We start from the raw sequence: 7,500 nt of genomic DNA on the forward strand, positions 1-7,500 counted from the left end.
TCCCTCACATGGTTCCCTCACATCACCCTCATGGTTCCCTCACATCACACGCATGGTTCCCTCACATCACCCTCATGGTTCCCTCACATCACACTCACGGTTCCCTCACATGGTTCCCTCACATGGTTCCCTCACATCACCCTCATGGTTCCCTCACATCACACTCAACGTTCCCTCACATGGTTCCCTCACATCACCCTCATGGTTCCCTCACATCACACGCATGGTTCCCTCACATCACACACATGGTTCCCTCACATCACACTCAAGGTTCCCTCACATCACACTCAAGGTTCCCTCACATGGTTCCCTCACATTACACTCATGGTTCCCTCACATCACACTCAACGTTCCCTCACATGGTTCCCTCACATCACACGCATGGTTCCCTCACATCACACGCATGGTTCCCTCACATCACACTCAATGTTCCCTCACATCACACTCAAGGTTCCCTCACATGGTTCCCTCACATCACACTCATGGTTCCCTCACATCACACTCATGGTTCCCTCACATCACACTCAACGTTCCCTCACATGGTTCCCTCACATCACACTCATGGTTCCCTCACATCACACTCAACGTTCCCTCACATGGTTCCCTCACATCACACTCATGGTTCCCTCACATCACACTCAACGTTCCCTCACATGTTTCCCTCACATCACACTCATGGTTCCCTCACATCACACTCATCGTTCCCTCACATCACACTCATGGTTCCCTCACATCACACTCAACGTTCCCTCACATCACACTCAACGTTCCCTCACATGTTTCCCTCACATCACACTCATGGTTCCCTCACATCACACTCATCGTTCCCTCACATCACACTCATGGTTCCCTCACATCACACTCATCGTTCCCTCACATCACACTCATGGTTCCCTCACATCACACTCAACGTTCCCTCACATCACACTCAACGTTCCCTCACATGGTTCGCTCACTTCACACTCACTTAATGCAGGAAGTGACTGAAGAAGAAACTGCTGAAAACAGGAAACTGACACTTTGAAATCTGAATGTGACGAGTTGTATCTAATGAAGGTGAATCAAAGAAGAAGTTCATGAATAACTTTCAAAACTCACATAATCCGCTGGAAACTGCAACTGTGGAGGCTCTGATGCTGTCAGTCTCTCTCTCTCTCTGTATCTGTATCTCTCTGTATCTCTGTATCTCTCTCTCTCTCTCTCTCTCTCTCTCTCTCTCTCTCTCTCTGTCTCTCTGCTGTTTGTCAGAAATGAACCTGCAGCAGCCGAAGATCCTCTCCGCTCCTGAAGAGGCTTCACTCCTCCAGAAAACATTATTTTTGTTATTCTACAGTATTGTTGTTTTATAGTTATCTGTTAATGTAACCTAATTTGTGTTCTTTGAAATTGAAAAGGATATCGCATTGTCTTTGTTACTTTCGTTGCAGTTATATGTCTTAAGTGTAATTTGGCTTGGCTTCCTATTTATGGACATGTTATTTTGAAAGAGAGGTAGCGCTGTTGACAGGAAGTTGTTGTTGCTATGGAAACAACGTGACGGAGATTAACGGAGAAAAGTAATTTCTACATATAAAGACAGAGAAAGTAAACAATAACGTGTATGGTTAAACGGTAGCATCCCACGAAGAGGCACAAGCTCTTACGTTGATCTTGGAGTTTTCAATAAATTCAATTTTTTTTAAAACGGGGAAAAAACAAACAAAACGAATATTCAAATAACGAAATTGAAACCCGAATAGTACTCCAACAAACCAATATTCGGATATTCGGGTACAGCCCTAGTATCTATAAATACTAGTGACAGTGACGTGAGCAGTTATGTGGAGATGTGACATGCATAGCGGATAAAGAGAATGTTGTGTTCATTCTCAGAATAAATGCCAGCAAACACCCCAGATGCTTCGCTGTCGTTTCCTGAGTGATAACAGGTCGCTTACGACTGCGTGACGTCATTGGTAAGCGACGGACCCCTAACATATATAGGTACTGACACCGGCTTTAAAACATCCTTTACCTGAAATCACTGAGAATAAAGTAATGGGGCATGAGGCTGAATCATTCACACACGCACACACACACCTGAGGCTTATGAGCTCGGCTTGTGCACAGTTCTCAGCGCATCATTTAGAAACGTGTATTACAATTTAATCACGTCAAAATATGTTCATTTTGTTCTAGTTGTAGCCGAGCCAGCATGTCTTGTTTGAATGTTCCGAGTAAACACGAGCGTTTAGAGCGTTTAGAGCAAAGCGATTAGAGCGAAGCGAATATTCGCATCGCGTCCGGTGTGAACGCAGCATAAGGAAGTGGCTGATGAGTGGTGATTTTTTTCCTGCTTTTTTTTTTCAAAACCTACCCCACCTTTAACTCCTCACATTCTTCAACATGTCAACCACAACACAGAGAAGTACTGATAGAAATATGTGTGTAGTTGTTGATACATTGCTGACAGAGGGCACTACATTTTAATTCAGATTCAAGAAATATCAGTTTTTGAGCATGTCAGAAGCATGTTTTGTCTTGGCTATATCACAACTATATTATAATAAAATAATATAGTATTTATATTATTGAATTGATTATGATTATTATTATTATTATTAGAAGTAGTTTATTTGCATTAATTATATTAAAAAAAAAATTGAGGCTAGTATTTGGCAGGAAATGCAGACGTATTCACCTCATTTACCTCACTGTATACAAAAGTAACTGTGTTGATAATAATAATAATAAACAGGAATTATATTTATATATATAAGTACTTTTTTCCAAAACATTTTTTTTCACTCCTGTCGGGGGGGGGGGGGGGGGGGGGGCACACACACACGCACACACACACACACACAAACGTTTATTTTTATACGACTTCTTCTTCATCCTAAATTCAGAGTGAGATCTCCTGTCTGAGTTTCCTCTCTGTGTTCGCCTCTCACCACTTCCTGTTTCACACAAAATTCAACTCTAGATTGAGTATATTATTAAAGACCCCGACTCACCAACTAATCTGTTTTATTATTAAATACCAAAATCAGTTGGATAATCAGAGACATGATGAGTAATTAAATCAATAAAAAAAAGTCAAATTTAAACCCGTGTTCTTTCGAATCAGCCCACCGTGCTGTATCTCTGCACATATCTGTTGGATGTGTCATTGCAGCTCTTCAGCTCCCTCTGCTGGTGGAACTGAGGCCCTGCAGCACATTCATGCGAGGTGTAAAGCTGAGTGAACCTCGATAACTGTGCATTATATCAACAGAGGCTTCATGAGAAAAAAGATTGAAGGGTTTCACTTTGAGGAATAATAGATATTAGGAGTTCTGATGGGGACTGAATCTGGATATAATAATAATGTTTAGTGTTTAGACCTGTTGAGAGACTGAAGGGATTATTAAATTGAATTTGAAACTTCCCGAAGATTTATTTTATTTACATAAAGTACACCAACATTCACAACAACAATAAACAGTCAAGTTGATCCTGGTTGCCGGGGACGACAGGTCCTCAGCTGTTGCCAGGGACGACAGGTCATCAGCTGTTGCCGGGGGCGACAGGGTTCCAGGGCTGTTTCCGTGGCCCTGCCAGCTTCTCACTCCTTTCCAGAGGCTTCAAGTGAGAACACAGGACCAGCTCTCTGTCACACACACACACCAACACACACACACACACACACACACACACACACACACACACACACACACACACACACACACACACACACACACACACACACACACACACACACACACACACACACACACACACACACACACACACACACACACACACACACACACACACACACACACACACACACACACACACACACACACACACACACACACACAGTCAGATGGCAGGCGGTGGGCAGGTAACTTATAACTTAATATAATAAAAATGGTTGTGCGTGGGAGGCGGGGCCTCGTTCATTCCTATGAGAGTTGCTCATTGGCGCATGAAGACAAAATGGCCCAACTTTTGAGAGAGCGAACACGAAAGTATTCATATCATCATATAATCCATTCTTATTGTGCATCCACGGGTAAAGGTAAAACTCATGTAGTACTGAACATGTCACATGACTCTTATGGTGTTCCCAGGTGTTCCCAGGTGTTCCTATGTGTTTCAATGTGTTCCCAGGTGTTCCCATGTGTTTCTATGTGTTTCAATGTGTTCCCAGGTGTTCCCATGTGTTTCAATGTGTTCCCAGGTGTTCCCATGTGTTTCAATGTGTTCCCAGGTGTTCCCATGTGTTTCTATGTGTTTCAATGTGTTCCCAGGTGTTCCCATGTGTTTCAATGTGTTCCCAGGTGTTCCCATGTGTTTATATGTGTTTCAATGTGTTCCCAGGTGTCTCCAGGTGTTCCCATGTGTTTCAATGTATTTCAATGTGTTCCCAGGTGTTCCTAGGTGTTCCCAGGTGTTTCTATGTGTTTCAATGTGTTCCCAGGTGTTCCTAGGTGTTCCCAGGTGTTTCTATGTGTTTCAATGTGTTCCCAGGTGTTCCCAGGTGTTCCCAGGTGTTTCAATGTGTTCCCAGGTGTTCCCAGGTGTTTCTATGTGTTCCCAGGTGTTTCAATGTGTTCCCAGGTGTCTCCAGGTGTTCCCAGGTGTTCCCATGTGTTTCAATGTGTTCCCAGGTGTTCCCAGGTGTTCCCAGGTGTTCCCATGTGTTTCAATGTGTTCTCAGGTGTTCCCAGGTGTTCCCATGTGTTTCAATGTGTTCCCAGGTGTTCCCAGGTGTTCCCATGTGTTTCAATGTGTTCTCAGGTGTTCCCAGGTGTTCCCAGGTGTTTCAATGTGTTCCCAGGTGTTCCCAGGTGTTTCTATGTGTTCCCAGGTGTTTCAATGTGTTCCCAGGTGTCTCCAGGTGTTCCCAGGTGTTCCCATGTGTTTCAATGTGTTCCCAGGTGTTCCCAGGTGTTCCCAGGTGTTCCCAGGTGTTCCCAGGTGTTTCAATGTGTTCCCAGGTGTTCCCAGGTGTTTCTATGTGTTTCAATGTGTTCCCAGGTGTTCCCAGGTGTTTCTATGTGTTTCAATGTGTTCCCAGGTGTTCCCAGGTGTTTCAATGTGTTCCCAGGTGTTCCCAGGTGTTTCTATGTGTTTCAATGTGTTCCCAGGTGTTCCCAGGTGTTCCCAGGTGTTTCTATGTGTTTCAATGTGTTCCCAGGTGTTTCAATGTGTTCCCAGGTGTTCCCAGGTGTTTCTATGTGTTTCAATGTGTTCCCAGGTGTTCCCAGGTGTTTGTATGTGTTTCAATGTGTTCCCAGGTGTCTCCTGGTGTTCCCAGGTGTTCCCATGTGTTTCAATGTGTTCCCAGGTGTTCCCATGTGTTTCTATGTGTTTCAATGTGTTCCCAGGTGTTCCCAGGTGTTCCCAGGTGTTTCTATGTGTTTCAATGTGTTCCCAGGTGTTCCCAGGTGTTTCTATGTGTTTCAATGTGTTCCCAGGTGTTCCCAGGTGTTTCAATGTGTTCCCAGGTGTTCCCAGGTGTTTGTATGTGTTTCAATGTGTTCCCAGGTGTTTCAATGTGTTCCCAGGTGTTCCCAGGTGTTTCAATGTGTTCCCAGGTGTTTGTATGTGTTTCAATGTGTCTCCAGGTGTTCCCAGGTATCTCCAGGTGTTCCCATGTGTTTCAATGTGTTCTCAGGTGTTTCAATGTGTTCCCAGGTGTTCCCAGGTGTTCCCAGGTGTTCCCAGGTGTTTCTATGTGTTTCAATGTGTTCCCAGGTGTTCCCAGGTGTTTATATGTGTTTCAATGTGTTCCCAGGTGTTCCCAGGTGTTCCCAGGTGTTTCTATGTGTTTCAATGTGTTCCCAGGTGTTCCCAGGTGTTCCCAGGTGTCTCCAGGTGTTCCCATGTGTTTCAATGTGTTCCCAGGTGTTCCCAGGTGTCTCCAGGTGTTCCCATGTGTTTCAATGTGTTCCCAGGTGTTCCCAGGTGTCTCCAGGTGTTCCCATGTGTTTCAATGTGTTCTCAGGTGTTTCAATGTGTTTCCAGGTGTTCCCAGGTGTTACCAGGTGTTTCTAAGTGTTTCAATGTGTTTCCAGGTGTTCCCAGGTGTTCCCAGGTGTTCCCAGGTGTTCCCAGGTGTTTCTAAGTGTTTCAATGTGTTTCCAGGTGTTCCCAGGTGTTCCCAGGTGTTCCCAGGTGTTACCAGGTGTTTCTAAGTGTTTCAATGTGTTTCCAGGTGTTCCCAGGTGTTCCCAGGTGTTCCCAGGTGTTCCCAGGTGTTTCAATGTGTTTCAATGTGTTCCCAGGTGTTCCCAGGTGTTCCCAGGTGTTTCTATGTGTTTCAATGTGTTCCCAGGTGTTCCCAGGTGTCTCCAGGTGTTCCCATGTGTTTCAATGTGTTCCCAAGTGTTCCCAGGTGTCTCCAGGTGTTCCCATGTGTTTCAATGTGTTCCCAGGTGTTCCCAGGTGTCTCCAGGTGTTCCCATGTGTTTCAATGTGTTCTCAGGTGTTTCAATGTGTTTCCAGGTGTTCCCAGGTGTTCCCAGGTGTTCCCAGGTGTTTCTATGTGTTTCAATGTGTTTCCAGGTGTTCCCAGGTGTTCCCAGGTGTTCCCAGGTGTTTCTATGTGTTTCAATGTGTTCCCAGGTGTTCCCAGGTGTTCCCAGGTGTTTCTATGTGTTTCAATGTGTTCCCAGGTGTTACCAGGTGTTCCCAGGTGTTTCTAAGTGTTTCAATGTGTTTCCAGGTGTTCCCAGGTGTTCCCAGGTGTTCCCAGGTGTTTCTATGTGTTTCAATGTGTTCCCAGGTGTTACCAGGTGTTCCCAGGTGTTCCCAGGTGTTTCTATGTGTTTCAATGTGTTTCCAGGTGTTCCCAGGTGTTCCCAGGTGTTCCCATGTGTTTCTATGTGTTTCTATGTGTTTCAATGTGTTCCCAGGTGTTCCCAGGTGTTCCCAGGTGTTCCCATGTGTTTATATGTGTTTCAATGTGTTCCCAGGTCCTGGGGGCACGCACTTCCTGGGGGCTTGCTCCACACACGCAGAACACGCACAGTGCGTAGGTCCGCCTCTTATGTGCAAATGCGGCGCAATTATGAGCGCCACAGTTTCCCCGCAGCGAGGCTCCGGTGGTACTACAACCCCCTGAAGCTAACGTTGAGCTGCCAATCATGACCGCTGACCTGCAGCTGGCTGTAGCAGACGCGCTGGCTAAGCTAAATGTGTTCCCAGGTGTCTCCAGGTGTTCCCAGGTGTTCCCAGGTGTTTCAATGTGTTCCCAGGTGTTCCCAGGTGTTTATATGTGTTTCAATGTGTTCCCAGGTGTTCTCAGGTGTTTATATGTGTTTCAATGTGTTCCCAGGTGTTTCTATGTGTTTCAATGTGTTCCCAGGTGTTCCCAGGTGTTTCCAGGTGTTCCCGGGTGTTCCCAGGTGTTTATATGTGTTTCAATGTGTTCCCAGGTGTTTCTATGTGTTTCAATGTGTTCCCAGGTGTTCCCAGGTGTTCCCAGGTGTTCCCGGGTGTTCCCAGGTGTTTCTATGTGTTTCAATG

General features: G+C 45.4%; 1 protein-coding gene and 1 long non-coding RNA gene across 6 annotated transcripts in view; both read right to left on the reverse strand.

Annotated features, from left to right (window-relative positions):
- Window positions 1-1,233, reverse strand: part of abi3a (ABI family, member 3a) — a 26,727-nt gene extending 25,494 nt beyond the window's left edge. For all 5 annotated transcript variants that reach the window (XM_079643831.1, XM_079643828.1, XM_079643827.1 and 2 more), the window contains exon 1: window positions 1,099-1,233. The gene's annotated coding sequence lies outside the window, so the exon portion shown is untranslated. The remainder of the gene's footprint in view (window positions 1-1,098) is intronic.
- Window positions 1,234-3,393: 2,160 nt separating this feature from the next.
- Window positions 3,394-7,500, reverse strand: part of LOC307016086 — a 5,882-nt gene continuing 1,775 nt past the window's right edge. Inside the window, exon 3 of the long non-coding RNA XR_013801756.1 lies at window positions 3,394-3,631. This is a non-coding gene — a long non-coding RNA (uncharacterized lncRNA). The remainder of the gene's footprint in view (window positions 3,632-7,500) is intronic.

This window comes from Notothenia rossii (assembly GCF_949606895.1).
Source record: "Notothenia rossii genome assembly, chromosome: 8".
Lineage (NCBI taxonomy): Eukaryota > Metazoa > Chordata > Actinopteri > Perciformes > Nototheniidae > Notothenia > Notothenia rossii.